This window comes from Amblyraja radiata, chromosome 25, assembly GCF_010909765.2.
Source record: "Amblyraja radiata isolate CabotCenter1 chromosome 25, sAmbRad1.1.pri, whole genome shotgun sequence".
Taxonomy (NCBI): domain Eukaryota; kingdom Metazoa; phylum Chordata; class Chondrichthyes; order Rajiformes; family Rajidae; genus Amblyraja; species Amblyraja radiata.
In genome coordinates, this window is record NC_045980.1 from 33857030 (window position 1) to 33874378 (window position 17349).

The window sequence follows — 17349 nt, forward strand, 5'->3', positions numbered from 1 at the left end:
GGAGAGAGGGGGGGGGAAGAGAGAGATGGGAGGGGGAGAGAGATAGAGAGAGAGAGATAGAGCCGGTCGACCCACGGGGCCACAGGCGAGGTGCTGCTGCTGCACTCCATGGGCTGCACTACGTCGGGACGGGTGAGGCGGGGGCTGGACGACCCGACAGTCCCCTCGACCCGAGTAGCAGCAGTCAAATACGGGACAAGGGCGGTCCCGTACGGGGCAAACCAATTTAGCCCAATATACGGGATGTCCCGGCTAATACGGGACAGTTGGCAACCCTATGCCAGGTTAAACTAACCTCTGTATAGTTTGGTTTAGAGATACAGTGTGGACACAGGCCCTTCGGCCCACCGAGTCCATGCTGACCAGCGATGACCCCATACACTGGTTCTATCCTACATTATCCCACTTTTGCATCCACTTTTGCATTTTACAGGGACCAATTAACCTAGAGATACAGTGTGGAAACAGGCCCTTCGGCCCACCGAGTCCGTGCCGGCCAGCGATCCCCGTACACTGAGGACCATTTACAATTTTTACCGAAGCCAATTAACCTACAAACCTGCACGTCTTTGGCGCGTGGGAGGAAACCGGAGCACCCGGAGAAAACCCACGCAGTTCACCTAATGAAACCAACACCTAAATCTCCATAGGTACACAAAAAAGCTGGAGAAACTCAGCGGGTGCAGCAGCATCTATGGGAAACTCAGCGAGTTTCCCATAGATGCTGCTGCACCCGCTGAGTTTCTCCAGCTTTTTTGTCTACCTTCGATTTTCCAGCATCTGCAGTTCCTTCTTAAACACATAAATCTCCATGGTATTTAAAGACAATATCAAAGGATGACTCTTGTCGAAGGCTGCGTTGGCATTTTCACACCAGAGCGCTAACAACCCTCATCTTGTCAAACCTGCCTTCTTCCTAATGATAATTATATCTACACATGGACTAGTTCTTGTGCTCTTGTTAATACCATGTCATTATTTACCCACTTCTTGTCTCTATTCCTGAGTTCACTTAATTGGGCGGGGAGCTGTGCAGAGCTAAGAAACAGAGAGGGTGAAAGGGAGAGAGAATTTTGCAAATGGTGACAATGAATCGGATTAAATTTGAAAGAAAAAAAAAAAAAAAAAAAAAAAGAAATCGGATTAATATATAATGAACAAGCCAATCGTGCTGCGTTAAGCGTCTGTCTATGAGTGCACTCGTAGCTAACGCAGTGATCTTCCATCGGTATAAGTTTAGTTCAGTTTAGCTGAGAGATACAGCGCAGAAACAGGCCCTTCGGACCACCTGGTCCGCGCCGACCAGCGATCCCCGCAACACTAACACCCACTAGGGATAATTTTTACATTTACCTAGCCAGTTAACCCACAAACCTGCACGTCTTTGGGGTGCGGGAGGAACCCGAAGACCTCGGAGAAAACCCGCGCTGGTCGCGGGCAGAACGTGCAAACTCCGTGCAGACGGCACTCGTGGTCGGGATCGAAGATTGAGGGGGGATCTTATAGAAACTTACAAAATTCTCAAGGAGTTGGACAGGCTAGATGCAGGAAGATTGTTCCCGATGTTGGGGAAGTCCAGGACTAGGGGTCACAGTTTAAGGATAAGGGGAAAGTCTTTTAGGACCGAGATGAGAAAAACATTTTTCACACAGAGAGTGGTGAATCTCTGGAACTCTCTGCCACAGAAGGTAGTTGAGGCCAGTTAATTGGCTATATTTAAGAGGGAGTTAGATGTGGCCCTTGTAGCTAAGGGGATCAGAGGGTATGGAGAGAAGGCAGGTACAGGATACTGAGTTGGATGATCAGCCATGATCATATTGAATGGCGGTGCAGGCTCGAAGGGCCGAATGGCCTACTCCTGCACCTATTGTCTATGTTTCTATGTTTCTATGGAACCCGGGTCTCCGGCGCTGCATTCGCTGTATTGTTCTTGGATTATATATGGGGTGCGGACTCGGTGGGCCGATGGGCCTGTTCCTGCGTTGTATCTCCAAAAACTAAAATACGGAAAAAATCCTAAACCCATTCTGAACCAATCCCTGCGTGTACACCATTCTCCTACAGCCTCTGTTATTTACCCTCCTCTTTGATAATTTGAGTTTAGGAGCAAGGAGGTACCACTGCAGTTGTACAGGGCTCTGGTGAGAACGCACCTAGAGTATTGTGTGCAGTTTTGGTCTCCTAATTTGAGGAAGGACGTTCTTGCTATTGAGGGAAGTGCAGCGTAGGTTCACCAGGTTAGTTCCCGGGATGGCGGGCTTGACATATGATGAAAGAATGGGTCGACTGGGCTTGTATACACTGGAATTTAGAAGGATGAGAGGGTATCTTATAGAAAAAATATAAAATTCTTAAGGGATTGGACAGGCTAGATGCATGAACAATGTTCCCCATGTTGGGGGAGTCGAGAACCAGGGGTCCAACAGTTTAAGAATAAGGGGTAAGCCATTTAGGACTGAGATGAGGAAAAACGTTTTCACCCAGAGAGTTGTGAATCTGTGGAATTCTCTGCCTCAGAGGGCAGTGTAGGCCAATTTTCTGGATGCTTTCAAGAGAGAGCTAGATAGGGCTCGTAAAGATAGCGGAGTCAGGGGATATGGGGAGAAGGCAGGAACGGGGTACTGATTGGGGATGATCAGCCATGGTCACAGTGAATGGCGGTGCTGGTTCAGAGGGCCGAATGGCCTACTCCTGAACCTGCTGTCTATTGTCTATGAATGAATGAATTCGTTTATTGGCCAAGTATTCACATACAAGGAATTTGCCTTGGTGCTCCGCCCGCAAGTAACAACACGACATACAATGACAGTTAGGAATGACACATACAACATTATATTTTATTGTCTATCCTACACACACTAGGGACTATTTACAATGTTTATCGAAATCAACTAACCTACAAACCTGTACGTCTTTGGGGTGTGGGTGGTAACCAGAGCAAACCCAGGCGGGTCACGGGGAGAAGGTGCAAACTCCATACAGACAGCGCCCGTAGTCGGGATCGAACCTGGAGTCTCTGGCGCTGTGAGGCAGCAACTCTACCGCTGCGCCAACATAGAAACATAGAAACATAGAAATAGGTGCAGGAGTAGGCCATTCGGCCCTTCGAGCCTGCACCGCCATTCAATATGATCATGGCTGATCGTCCAACTCAGTATCCCGTACCTGCCTTCTCTCCAGGTACGTACCTACCCTGATCCCCCCCAGCCACAAGGGTCACATCTAACTCCCTCTTAAATATAGCCAATGAACTGTGGCCTCAACTACCCTCTGTGGCAGAGAGTTCCAGAGATTCACCACTCTCTGTGTGAAAAATGTTTTTCTCATCTCGGTCCAAAAGGATTTCCCCCTTATCCTTAAGCTATGACCCCTTGTCCTGGACTTCCCCAACATCGGGAACAATCTTCCTGCATCTAGCCTGTCCAACCCATTAAGAATTTTGTAAGCTTCTATAAGATCCCCCCTCAATCGCCTAAATTCTAGCGAGTACAAGCCGAGTCTATCCAGTCTTTCTTCAGATGAAAGTCCTGACATCCCAACGTACCGACCTTCTTCAACTGCGATGCAGAAACATATATAGGGAGTTCAGTGGCCCTTGTGAGCGAGGGGGCACATTCCTACTGCTGTGCTGCTCCTGAAAATGAATCCATGGTGATAAATGGTGTCCATTCCGAGCGAGTGTATCCACCTGCAGAATGCACGGAAAGGACCGTTAGGTTTGTGTTTGATCGTTAGTCTCTGCATGTGGCGTTCACAGCGAGGGGTCTGTGGCGTGTGGAGGAGATAAATAAAAATGTGGGAAAGGAAAAATCAACGGTGGAAAAATATGCCGTCAGGTCGGGCGGGTGGTCTGGAGAAGTGTGCGTGACTTGCAGAGTCGTGTTGGAAGGAACTGCAGATGCTGCTTTAGACAGCCACAAAAAGCTGGAGTAACTCAGCGGGATAGAAGGGACTCGAGCCCACACTTCACCATCTATTCCTAGTCTCTGGAGACGCTGCCTGACCAGCCGAGTTACATAGAAACATAGAAAATAGGTGCAGGAGTAGGCCATTCGGCCCTTCGAGCCTGCACCGCCATTCAATATGATCATGGCTGATCATCCAACTCAGTATCCTGTACCTGCCTTCTCTCCATACCCCCTGATCCCTTTAGCCACAAGGGCCACATCTAACTCCCTCTTAAATATAACCAATGAACTGTGGCCTCAACTACTTTCTGTGGCAGAGAATTCCACTCTCTGTGTGGAAAATGTTTTTCTCATCTCGGTCCTAAAAGACTTCCCCCTTATCCTTAAACTGTGACCCCTTGTTCTGGACTTCCCCAACATCTTCCTGCATCTAGCCTGTCTGCAGAGCAGTTTGGTTTAGGGGTTCCACGTGGAAAAAGGCCCTTCGGCCCACCGTGTTCGTGCCGACCAGTGACCCCCCCCCCCCCGCACACTAACACTATCCTACACACTCTAGGGACAATTTACAATGTTTACTGAAGCCAATTAGCTGAGAAACCTGGGCGTCTCTGGAGCGCGGGAGGAAACCATCGCACCCGGAGAAAACCCACGCAGGTCACGGGGAGAACGCACAAACTCCGTACAGACAGATTAAGAATAAGGGGTAAGCCATTTAGAACGGAGACGAGGAAACACTTTTTCACACAGAGAGTTGTGAGTCTGTGGAATTCCCTGCCTCAGAGGGCGGTGGAGGCCGGTTCTCTGGATACTTTCAAGAGAGAGCTAGATAGGGCTCTTAAAGATAGCGGAGTCAGAAGATATGTGGAGAAGGCAGGAATGGGGTACTGATTGTGGATGATCAGCCATGATCACATTGAATGGCAGTGCTGGCTCGAAGGGCCGAATGGCCTACTCCTGCACCTATTAAACTCCACTTGAATGAATGAATGAACAAGTATTCACATACAAGGAATTTGCCTTGCTGCTCCGCCCACAACGTGACATACAGTGACAGTTCGGAATGACACATAAAACATTAAACATTTATAGACTTAACATGAAGGTTACTTGAATAACACGCTGAATGTGTACAGCTGAGCTTGGACTAATGTTCTAATCATATTAACAATTTCTTTCCAGTGCAAAGGTTTGAGGAACATGCCTCATCGATACAATTAGTGTCAGAACTTGGTTGCAGATCACCTCATTAAATGCAACCTGTTTTATAAAAAATAATTGTGATTTATGTGTGAAACACTTGGGTAATATGAAGCCTTTTATGTTCCAGTGCTTTTCAAACAGCAGTTCTGAGCGAAACATATGTTTTTAGCCCCTATTCCCTTCATCAGTGTGGACGGCTCGATTGGAATCAATAGACAATAGACAATAGGTGCAGGAGTAGGCCATTCGGCCCGTCGAGCCATTCAATGTGATCATGGCTGATCATCCCCAATCAGTACCCCGTTCCTGCCTTCTCCCCATATCCCCCGACTCCGCTATCTTTAAGAGCCCTATCTAGCTCATCACCCATTCCTTCTCTCCAGAGATGCTGCCCGTCCCGCTGAGATACTCCGGCTTCTTGTGTCCGTCTTTGGGGAAAGAAATGCTTGTTCACTCTGACGCTGTCTCCATGGCAACCGGACAGCAGCCTTGCCGAGCAAACAATTGGCGAGATAATGGGAGACGGGCAGGAAACTGTGGCGTTTTGATCTTTCTCTTCCTGTCGTTATAAACCTGTATTTACTTCAGTAACGCTGGCTCAATCTCCATGCTTCGCCTCTCCCTAATTGCCCATGAGGATGCAATGGGCAGCCCACAGCCTCCATGGGCATCTGTAGTCTGTGTGGCATTTGAATGCCAGCTACCTTGGGCAGATGCTCGGGCGGCAGGGTGGCGCAGCGGTAGAGTTGCTGCCTCACAGCGCCAGAGACTCGCGGTTCGATCCCGACCACGGGTGCTGTCTGTGCGGAGTTTGCACGTTCTCCCCATAACCTGTCTCCGAGATCTTCGGTTTCCTCCCACACTCCAAAGGCGTGCGTGCGTGCGGGTTTGTAGGTGATTGGTATAAATGTGAAAACAAAATTGTCCCCAGCCGTATGTAGGATAGGGTTAGTGTGCGGGGATCGCTGGTCGGTGCGGACTCGGGGGGGCCGAAGGGACTGTTTCCACGCTGTGTCTCGAAACTAAACTATACTGCCTCTTGTTCATCGTGTAAAAATGCCAAAGACTCCCCACACCGGCTGAGAATTAAAAAAAAATACACTAAATAGTTTGTATTTTTTGAGAAGGAACTGCAAATGCTGGAACAATCGAGGGTAGACAAAAATGCTGGGGAAACTCAGCGGGTGAGGCTGCATCTATGGAGCGAAGGAATAGGTGACCTTTCGGGTCGAGACACGACTTCAGATTAATGAGGGAGTGGGGAAGTAGAAAGGAAGAGTCGGAGACAGTGGGCTGTGGGGGAGCTGGGAAGGGGAGGGGAAAGAGGGAGAAAGCAGGGACTACCTGAAATTAGAGATATCAATGTTCGTACCGCTGGGGTGTAAACTACCCAAGCGAAATAGTTTGTACTGAGAAATTACAATAATCCAAAAGCAAGCAGATATTAATCGGTGTTGATATTGATGTTGATATGAGCTCTGATATTGATCGGGGTTAGCTTCAAGAGTACAGAAGTCCCTTAGCAATCATTAACTCTTGCTGTGAAATCCACCTAAAATAAATGATTAGCCAGTTCAATATTTGTCAGCGTTGTTCCTGATCGCCATTGATGGAGGGGATGATTAGATGCTGTTGGTTTTCAAAGGGACCTTTGGACTTTAGAGATACAGCGAAGAAACAGGCCCCTTCGACCCACCGAGTCCGCGCCGACCAGCGATGCCCCCCCCCGTACACTAGCAGTATCCTACACGCACACACACACACACACACACACACACACACACACACACACACACACACACACACACACACACACACACACACACACACAGCTCGTTCCATACATTCACCGCCTTTTGTGTGAAAAAGTTACCCCTTCTGGTTCCTATCAAATCTTTCTCCTCCCCTCATCTTAAACCTATGTCCCCTGGTCCTCGATTCCCCTACTCTGGGCAAGAGTCTCTGTGCATCTACCCGATCTATTCCTCTCATGATTTGGGACACCTCTATAAGATCGCCCCTCATCCTCCTGCGCTCCAAGGAATAGAGTCCCAGCCTGCTCAACCTCTCCGTATAGCTCATGCCCTCAAGTCCCGGCAACATCCTCGTAAATCTTCTCCGTACCCTTTCCAGCTTGACAACATTCAGTAAAATGGATACTCGGATCTGGAATTTTGTGTTAGATTCACCCTCAAACCACCTTAGTCAGTTGTTAAAATTGCCATTCGCTTTGGCAGTCCGATTCTACCTCCCATTTTGGTAGTTTAGTTTAGTCTAGAGACACAGCGCAGAAACAGGCCCTTCGGCCCACCGAGTCCGCTCCAACCAGCGATCTCTGCACACTTACACTTTCCCACACACACACACCAGTAAGGTTTAGTCAGAAGGTGGTGAATCTGTAGGATTCTTTGCCACAGAAGGTTGTGGAGGCCAAGTCGGAGGATATTTTTAAGGCAGATAGATAGATTTTTGATTAGTACGGGTGTCAGAGGTTATGGGGAGAGGCAGGAGAATGGGGTCAGGAGGGAGAGATAGATCAGCCATGATTGAATGGCAGAGTACACCTGATGGGCCGAATGGCCTAATTCTACTCCTATCCCTTATAACCTCATGCCCCTTTTGACCAATTAAACCTGCACTTCTTCGGAGTGCGGGAGGAAACTTGATCACCCGGGGAAAACCCAAGTTGGTCACGTTGGAGAACGTGCAAACTCCGTACAGACAGCACCCGTAGTCAGGATCGAACCCGGGTCCCCGGCGCTGTGAGGCAGCAACTCTACCGCTGCGCCTCCGTGACCGCCCCATTTCTTGCTTCAGATTCCAGCGTTTTGTGTCTCCGATGAGAATACCGATCTTGTTGAGTTTGTCTTTGGCTGCCACTGTCAGATGGTGAGTAGGGAGAGAAGTGAAATGGCTGGGCCCAAAACAAATAATTAATTAGTCTAATTAACTGACCAAATAAATAAATAAATTGGAACAGCAGCTTATATTTTAGACAATAGACAATAGGTGCAGGAGGAGGCCATTCGGCCCTTCGAGCCAGCAACGCCATTCAATGTGATCATGGCTGATCATCTCCAATCAGTACCCCGTTCCTGCCTTCTCCCCATATCCCCTGACTCCACTATTTTTAAGAGCCCTATCTAGCTCTCTCTTGAAAGCATCCAGAGAACCGGCCTCCACCGCCCTCTGAGGCAGAGAATTCCACAGACTCACCACTTTCTGTGTGAAAAAGTTTGCTTAGGCAGCTTAGAACCCAGCGGTAAGATTATTGAAGGTACACAAAATTGCTGGAGAAACTCAGCGGGTGCAGCAGCATCTATGGAGTGAAGGAAATAGGCGACGTTTCGGGCCGAAACCCTTCTTCAGACTGATGGGGGGGGGGGGGGGGAGAAGGAAGGAAAAGGGGAGGAGGAGGAGGAGCCCGAGGGCGGGCGGATGGGAGGGTGGGAGGAGACAGCTAGAGGGTTAAGGAAGGGGAGGAGACAGCAAGGGCTAGCAAAATTGGGAGAATTCAATGTTAATGCCATCCGGACGCAAGGTCCCCAAGATTATTGATTTCTCTAACTTCAAGTAACCCTCGCATCCCCCCCTCTCTCTCTCTCCCCATCCCTCTCCCACCTAAGTGTGCATTTTCACACTTCTGTACCTCTTGCCCGACGGGAGGGGGGAGAAGAGGGAGTGGCCGGGGGTGAGACTGGTCCTTGATGATGCTGCTGGCCTTGCCGAGGCAGCGTGAGGTGTAGATGGAGTCAATGGAAGGGAGGCTGGTTTGGGACCGTTCTTCAGTCTGACGAAGCGTCCCGATCCGAAATACCACCTATCCCTGTCCTCCCGAGATGCTGCCTGACCCGCTGAGTCCCTCCAGCACTCTGTCTCTTTTATTTATTAACCAGCGTCTGCAGTTCCTTGTGTGACCAGACGACACTACCTATCAGATGTATCAGATGAGTGAAATGGAGCAAAAAATGTAAAGCTTTTCAATGAACTGATTTGGAAATTGGAGAGGAGATTAATTGATGATAATTAGTGCCTATTAATTGATTATCCCGACATACTTCATTGACGATGGTCGATGAGAGGATCGGGGGCTGGGTTGTATTTTCTCTGCCAAGTTCTGCCTCTTTGAGTTGAATGGATGCCAGGTTTGGAAGAGAAATAGATGACGAGTTCTTTATTCTCAAGCCAACCGAGTTTTCCAATTAATTCTGGGTCTCTGTTAGTTGAAGGGAAAGGCTCGATGTTAGTTCTGCCTTGGCTGGCAATCGGTAGCGATCTTAATAGGAAAGTGGGAAGTGTATTCATTCAGCCACACTTGCTCAATTCTTACCGCCGCAGCGTGGCGCAGCTGGTAGAGCCGCTGCCTCACCGCGCCAGAGGACCCCGGTTCGATCCCCACCTCGGGTCTGCCCGCGCGTGGAGTTTGCACGTTCTCCCTGCGACCCTGCGATTTAAGAGAGAATTAGATAGAGCTCTAGGGGCTAGTGGATACAAGGGATGTGGGGAGAAGGCAGGCACGGGTTATTGATAGGGGACCATCAGCCACGATCACAATGAATGGCGGTGCTGGCTCGAAGGGCCGAATGGCCTCCTCCTGCACCTATTTTCTATGTTTCTATCTTTCTATGACCCTCGTGGGTTTCCTAGTCCAGGTGCTCCGGTTTCCTCCCACATCCCAAAGACGTGCGGGTTTGCAGGTTAATTGGGCCACTCTACAAATTGTCTTAAGTGTGAATAGAACTGGTGTGAATGGGTGTGAACTGGTGTGAGCTGATCGATGGTTGACGTGGACTCGGTGGGCCGAAATGGCCTATTTCCGCTGCTGTATCTTAAAACTAAAAATTAAACTCGTGTGTAGGGAGTGGATGAGTAAGTGGGATAACAAAGAACTAGTGTGAATGGGTGATCGCTGGTCGGCGCAGACTCGATGGGCCGAAGGGCCTGTTTCCACTGCTGTATCTTTAAACTAAGTGAAACTGAACTTCTGATGAGAGACACAAAAAGCTGGAGTAACTCAGCGGGACAGGCAGCAGCATCTCTAGAGAAAAGGAATAGGTGACGTTTCGGGTCGAGACCCTTCTTCTCTTGCACATTGGATTGCAGGCATCATAACACAGAGACAATAGACAATAGACAATAGGAGCAGGAGTAGGCCATTCGGCCCTTCAAGCCAGCACTGCCATTCAATGTGATCATGGCTGATCATCCCCAATCAGTATCCCGTTCCTGCCTTCTCCCCATATCCCCTGACTCCGCTATTTTTAAGAGCCCTATCTAGCTCTCTCTTGAAAGCATCCAGAGAACCGGCCTCCACCGCCCTCTGAGGCAGAGAATTCCACAGACTCACCACTCTCTGTGAGAAAAAGTGTTTCCTCGTCTCCGTTCTAAATGGCTTACTCCTTATTCTTAAACTGTGGCACCTGGTTCTGGACTCGACCCAACATCGGGAACATGTTTCCTGCCTCCAGCGTGTCCAAACCCTTAACAATCTTATATGTTTCAATGAGATCTCCTCTCATCCTTCTAAACTCCAGATTATACAAGCCCAGCCGCTCCATTCTCTCACCATATGACAGTCCCGCCATCCCGGGAATTAACCTTGTAAACCTACGCTGCACTCCCTCAATAGCAAGAATGTCCTTCCTCAAATTAGGGGACCAAAACTGCACACAATACTCCAGGTGTGGTCTCACTAGGGCCCTGTACAACTGCAGAAGGACCTCTTTGCTCCTGTGTTCGGTTCCTCTAGTTGAACGATAATGGATCAACGCAGCTGAGGGATCTTGCTGGCAGCTCTGAAATGGTTCCCAAGCCTTCAGGGTGACCGATGGTAGGACCAGCGACCAAGCCTCTCGTTTAAAGGCTCGCCCTCAAGATTGCAACAGTATTATCCTCCCTCCCTCGCGACTCCAGATTCTTCACGCCACATTACCTGCCCAAATGATTCATTTTATTGAGTTAATTATAGCTGAGCGCTGACAGTCTGCGGATAACTGGCGCAGCTCGACGCTCGTCGAGGCCCTGTGTTCATGCATTGCTCAGCTGTGACTGAACACCAGATGCCATGTTTATGTCAGCTTTGAGCCTGCTCAGTAAAGGACCTGTCCCACTTCCACAAGTTATTCACGAATCCTCCCGAGTTTTCAAACTCGCAGAATGTTCGTAACGACTCTGTGGAGATATCGTAGCGGCTCGTTACGCCTGCCATAGGTAATTGGGGGCTATTTCTTTACTCGTGGACATTTTTCATCATGTTGAAAAAACGTCCCGACTTACCTGAAGCCCCGAGTACCCACGGCTGGCATAACGCGCCGCTACGATATATCCACGGACTCGTACGGCCTCCTACAATAGACAATAGACAATAGGTGCAGGGGTAGGCCATTCGGCCCTTCGAGCCAGCACCGCCATTCAATGTGATCATGGCTGATCATCCCCAATCTGTTCCAGAACAAGGGGTCACAGTTGCAGGACAAGGGGTCACAGTTTAAGAATAAGGGGGAAATCTTTTAGGACCGAGATGAGAAAAACATTTTTCACACAGAGAGTGGTGAATCTCTGGAATTCTCTGCTACAGAAGGTAGTTGAGGCCACAGTTCATTGGCTATATTTAAGAGGGAGTTAGATGTGGCCCTTGTGGCTAAAGGGGATCAGGGGGTATGGAGAGAAGGCAGGTACAGGATACTGAGTTGGATGATCAGCCATGATCATATTGAATGGCGGTGCAGGCTCGAAGGGCCGAATGGCCTACTCCTGCACCTATTTTCTATGTTTCTATCTAGCTCTCTCTTGAAAGCATCCAGAGAACCTGCCTCCACCGCCCTCTGAGGCAGGGAGTACCTACGGCTGCCATAACGAGCCGCTACGATATATCCACAGCCTCCTACAGACTCGTTACGAATATTCTGCGAGTTTAAAAACTCGGGAGAATTCGTGAATAATTCGGGAAAGTGGGACAGGCCCTTACCCACGGCTCACCCTTGCCAAACCAGGGCGGTGGAAGCAAATGGCAGGTTTCTACTTTCATGTGATTTGGTTTAAGTTATTCGGGTCTCGAGCCGAAACGTCACCCATTCCTTCTCTCCAGAGACGCTGCCTGTCCCGCTGAGTTACTCCAGCTTTTTGTGTCTAACTTCGGTGAGTGGGTTTAGTTTAGTTTAGTTTCGTTTAGAGACACAGGAATAATTTAATTGCTTCGTCGTAGGTTCCTGCGACAATTATGACTCTTGATATAGAATCCGTTTAGTTTAGTTTAGCTTGGAGACACAGCGCGGAAACAGGCCCTTCGGCCCACCGAGTCCGTGCCGACCAGCGATCCCCACACACTTACAACATCCTACACACACTAGTCAGAGGGTGGTGAATCTGTGGAATTCCTTGCCACGGAAGGCTGTGGAGGCCAAGTCAGTGGATATTTTTATGGCGGTGATGGATAGATTTTTGATTAGTGCGGGTGTCAGAGGTTATGGGGAGAAGTCAGGAGAATGGGGTTAGGAGGGAGAGATGGATCAGCCATGATTGAATGGCGGAGTAGACTTGATGGGCAGAATGGCCTAATTTTACTCCTATCCCTTATGTCCTTATGACCTCTCACTGTAAAGGAGGGTCTCGACGAGAACCGCCACCCATTCCTTCCCCTCTCCCCTGACTCTCAGTCTGACCTCAATACGTGACATTTCAGGTCGAGGTCCTTCGTCAGACCACACAAAACGCTGGAGTAACTCGGTGGGTCACGGTCTGAAGAAGGGTCTTGACCCGAAACATCACCCATTCCTTCTCTCCTTATGACACAAGGTACAATTTACATTCACACCAAGCTAATGAACCCACAAACCTGCACGTCTTTGGAGTGTGGGAGGAAACCGGAGATCCCGGAGAAAACCCACGCAGGTCACGGGGAGAACGTGCAAACTCCGTACAGACAGCACCCGTAGTCAGGATCAAACCCGGGCCCTCTGGCGCTGTGAGGCAGCAACTCTGTCGCTACGCCACCGTGCCGCCCTTCAAGTCACCAGTCCTACTTCTCCCCAGAGGTGCCGCCTGACCCGCTGAGTCACTCCAGCACTTTGTGTGTCCGTGAAGCAGCATCTGCAGTTCCTTGTCTCTACTCATGAGCCGCAGGTTGTTGCCGGGACGACAGATGGCACAATGGGCTAAGTGTTCGGCTGGCAACCGGAAGGTAGCCGGTTCGAATCCCGCTTGGAGTGCATACTGTCGTTGTGTCCTTGGGCAAGACACTTCAACCACCTTTGCATGTGTGTAAATGTTTGTGAGTGATTGGTGGTGGTCGGAGGGGCCGTAGGCGCAGATTGGCAGCCACGCTTCCGTCAGTCTGCCCCAGGGCAGCTGTGGCTACAGAAGTAGCTTACCACCACCGAGTGTGACTGAGGAGTGAATGAATAATGCGATGTAAAGCGCCTTGAGTATTAGAAAGGCGCTATATAAATCCCATCCATTATTATTATTAAACACGGAATTGATTTCACGTCGAAGGCGGGGAATTGATTCCGGAGATGGGAATGTTTTCCGGGTCGTATCTCCGGTCGCTCTGCGGCCTAGCATCGTGGAGCTGGAGGCCTCGCTCGAGACTGACTTTGAACCCCAACGCGGGAACGTGGACTTACCATCCGAGCCTGCGATCCCTTGCCTGGGATCGACACTCCAACCGCGGCCTGCGGATTTCACCGTCGAGGGCTCGCTGTCTCGGGAGAGAGCGACGTCGGGAGCTCCAACAATGCGGAAGGTTCGTCCGGCCCTGATCCGGGGTCCGATCGCTCGGCGCGGGTGAGCTGAGATTCCCCCCCCCCCCCACCCCCCCCGATGCAGGAGCTTGATCGCCCCGACGCAGAGGGCACGAACGCCGCCGGCTCCGGGAGTAAGATCGTCCCGTCAACAGAAGGCTCGAGGCCCCCCGACCTTGGGAGAACAAAGAAGGAATCTAGTGAGGACTGTGAGAGGTCAACTGTGGTGGATGTTTATGTTAAAATTATATTTTGTTGTGTTTTGGTTGCGTTTTATTGGTATGACTGTACGGCAAAATCAAATTCCTCGTAGGTTGCAAAACATACTTGGCTCATAAAATATGGTAGACAAAAATGCTGGAGAAACTCAGCGGGTGAGGCAGCATCTATGGAGCGAAGGAATAGGTGACGTTTCAGGTCTTCAGACTGATGTGGGGGGGTGGGGGGGGGCGGGAAATGAAAGGAAGATGCGGAGACAGTGGGCTGTGGGAGAGGGGAGGGGGAAAGGGAGAAAGCAGGGACTACCTGAAATTGGAGAAGTCAATGTTCATACCGCTGGGGTGTAAACTATCCAAGCGAAATATAAGGTGCTGCTCCTCCAATTTGCGGTGGGACTCACTCTGGCCATGGAGGAGGCCCAGGACAGAAAGGTTGGATTGGGAATGGGAGGGGGAGTTGAAGTGCTGGGAGATCAGGTTGGTTTTTGCGAACTGAGCGGAGGTGTTGGGCGAAGCGATGTTGATCAGCTGACACCTGGAGCAGCGCATGCAATAGATGAGGTTGGGGGAGGTGCAGGTGAACCTCTGCCTCACCTGGAAAGACTGTTTAGGTCCTTGGAGTCAAGGGGGGGAGGTAAAGCGACAAGTGTAGCAATTCCAGCATCTGCAGTTCCTTCTTAAAGAAGGCTAATAAAGTATTATTGTGTTGTATTGCCTCTGAAAGTGTGGAGATCGCGCTAATGAAAAGCTCCTTCTCACAACCACACCGCGCTGATTAATATCCTGCCTCGAATTGCTCGAGTCATTATTTTCGGAAAACTCAAAATTATTAATAAGCTGCTGTAAGGACAGCAAATTGCAGTCTAATCTCACGGCAGCTCCAACAGTCACTTTGAAATTATTTTCGGAAATGATTGCATAAATATACTGATTTACTCTTCACCAACACCAGTCCATTACGATAATTCTCTTCGTCAGACGATTGTGGGTTTATGAATATTCAGGAGGTGCGGCGGGAACGCGGAGGCATTAGCGGGGATCAATCATCGCAGATTGCAGAGGTGAACGTCATGTTAGAAAAACACTTGTCACACCAGAAAGCATGCAAGTGTCATAACACATTAGTGCTAATGAATGCGTTTGGCGTGCTGCGATAATTAGTTGAAAATCGACTCGATTCGTTTCGCCCGCGAGCGCGCGCGCGGAGGATTTTCCGCTCGCCCCCACAGCGAGTACAGAAGGCGGGAGGTCATGTTGCCGTTGTGGACGATGTCGGCGAGGCCGCATTTTAAGAGTCCGCATTTCTTGATCGTTGAATGGCGATGCTGGCTCGAAGGGCTGAATGGCCGGCCTACCCCTGCACCCTATTGTCGATTGTCTATTAATACGGGTGTCACGGGGGTTATGGGGAGAGGGCAGGAGAATGGGGTTGCAATGGAGGAGAAACTCAGCGGGTGCGGCAGCATCTATGGAGCGAAGGGAATAGGCGACGTTTCGGGCCGAAACCCTTCTTCAGACTCAACAGTTAGACAGGCACATGGATAGGACAGGTTTGGAGGGATATGGACCAAGCACAGGCAGGTGGGACTAGTGTAGCTGGGACATGGTTGGCCGGTGTGGGCAAGTTGGGCCAAAGGACCTGTTTCCACACTGTATCACTCTATGACTATGACTCCCTGAGAGACAGATCAGCCATTGATTGAAGATAGACAAAAATGCTGGAGAAACTCAGCGAGTGAGGCAGCATCTATGGAACGAAGGAATAGGTGACGTTTCGGGTCGAGACCCGAACGTCACCTATTCCTTCGCTCCATAGATGCTGCCTCACCTGCTGAGTTTCTCCAGCATTTTGTCTACCATGGATTTTTTTCCAGCATCTGCAGTTCTTTCCTAGCTGTTGATTGAATGTCGGAGTAGACATGATGGGCCGAATGGCCTAATTCTCCTCCTATTCCTTATGACCTTAATCACCTTATTGTGTTCGGATTCTGGGCACCATGTTACAGGAAAGATGTTGTCAAGCTGGAACGGGTACAGGGGAAGGTTTACGATGGATGTTGCCAGGACTAGAGGGTGTGAGCTACAGGGAGAGGTTGAGCAGGCTGGGACTCTATTCCCTGGAGTGCCACAGGATGAGGGGTGATCTTATAGAGGTGTTTAAAATCATGAGAGGAATAGATCTCAGAGTCCCTTGCCCAGAGTAGGGGAATCGAGGACCAGAGGACATAGGTTCAAGGTGAAGGGGAAAAGATTTAATAGGAATCCGAGGGGTAACTTTTTCACACAAAGGGTGGTGGGTGTATGGAACGAGCTGCCGGAGGAGGTAGTTGAGGCTGGTACTATCCCAACGTTTATGAAACAGTTAGACAGGTACATGGATAGGAGAGGTTTAGAGGGATATGGACCTAGCGCAGGCAGGTAGGACTGGTGTAGCTGGGACAAGTTGGGCAAGTTGGGCCGAAGGGCCTGTTTCCACGCTGGATCACTCTGTGACTCTAATGATATGGTGAACAGGAACCAAAAGATATCACACAAATTAAGTGAAGTCACCTCAAAGAAGGGAAGCTGCAGGAACAAGGAACTACGAGGTTCTAAGCTAGATACAAAAAGCTGGAGTAACTCAGCAGGTCAGGCAGCATCTCTGGAGAAAAGGAATAGAAGACATTTTGGGTCGAGATCCTTCTTCAGACAGAGTGGTCACCTACCTAATCCTTTTCTCCAGAGATGTCGTCTGACCTGCTGAATTACTCCAGCTTTTTGTGCCTATCTTTAGTTTAAACCTACTGTCACAATGTTTAAGAAACATTTGGACAGGTACATGGATAGGACAGGTCTTGAGGGATACGGGCCAAACGCGGGCAGGTGGGACTGTTGTAGAAGGGGCTTGTTAGTCAGAGGGCGGTGGAGGCCGGTTCTCTGGATGCTTTCAAGAGAGAGCTAGATAGGGCTCTTAAAGATAGCAGAGTCAGGGGATATGGGGAGAAGGCAGGAACGGGGTACTGATTGGGGATGATCAGCCATGATCACATTGAATGGCGGTGCTGGCTCGAAGGGCCGAATGGCCTCTACTCCTGCACCTATTGTCTATTGTCTATTGTGGATGATCAGCCATGATCACATTGAATGGCGGTGCTGGCTCAAGGGGCCGAATGGCCTACTCCTGCACCTATTGTCTATTGTCTATTGGTCGGCATGGACAAGTTGGGCCGAAGGGGCCTGTAAACACGGTGTGTGGCTCGTTGACCCCCTGAGTTACTCCAGCACTTTGTGCCTTTAAAAGAA

General features: G+C 49.7%; 1 protein-coding gene across 1 annotated transcript in view; it reads right to left on the bottom strand.

Moving 5' to 3' along the window:
* LOC116987627 (glutathione S-transferase theta-1-like) overlaps positions 1-16334 on the bottom strand; it is a 33427-nt gene extending 17093 nt beyond the window's left edge. The window contains exons 1-2 of the mRNA XM_033043817.1: positions 16316-16334; positions 9624-9630 (exon numbers count right to left, since the gene is read on the bottom strand). The gene's annotated coding sequence lies outside the window, so the exon portion shown is untranslated. The remainder of the gene's footprint in view (positions 1-9623; positions 9631-16315) is intronic.
* Positions 16335-17349: the final 1015 nt, after the last annotated feature.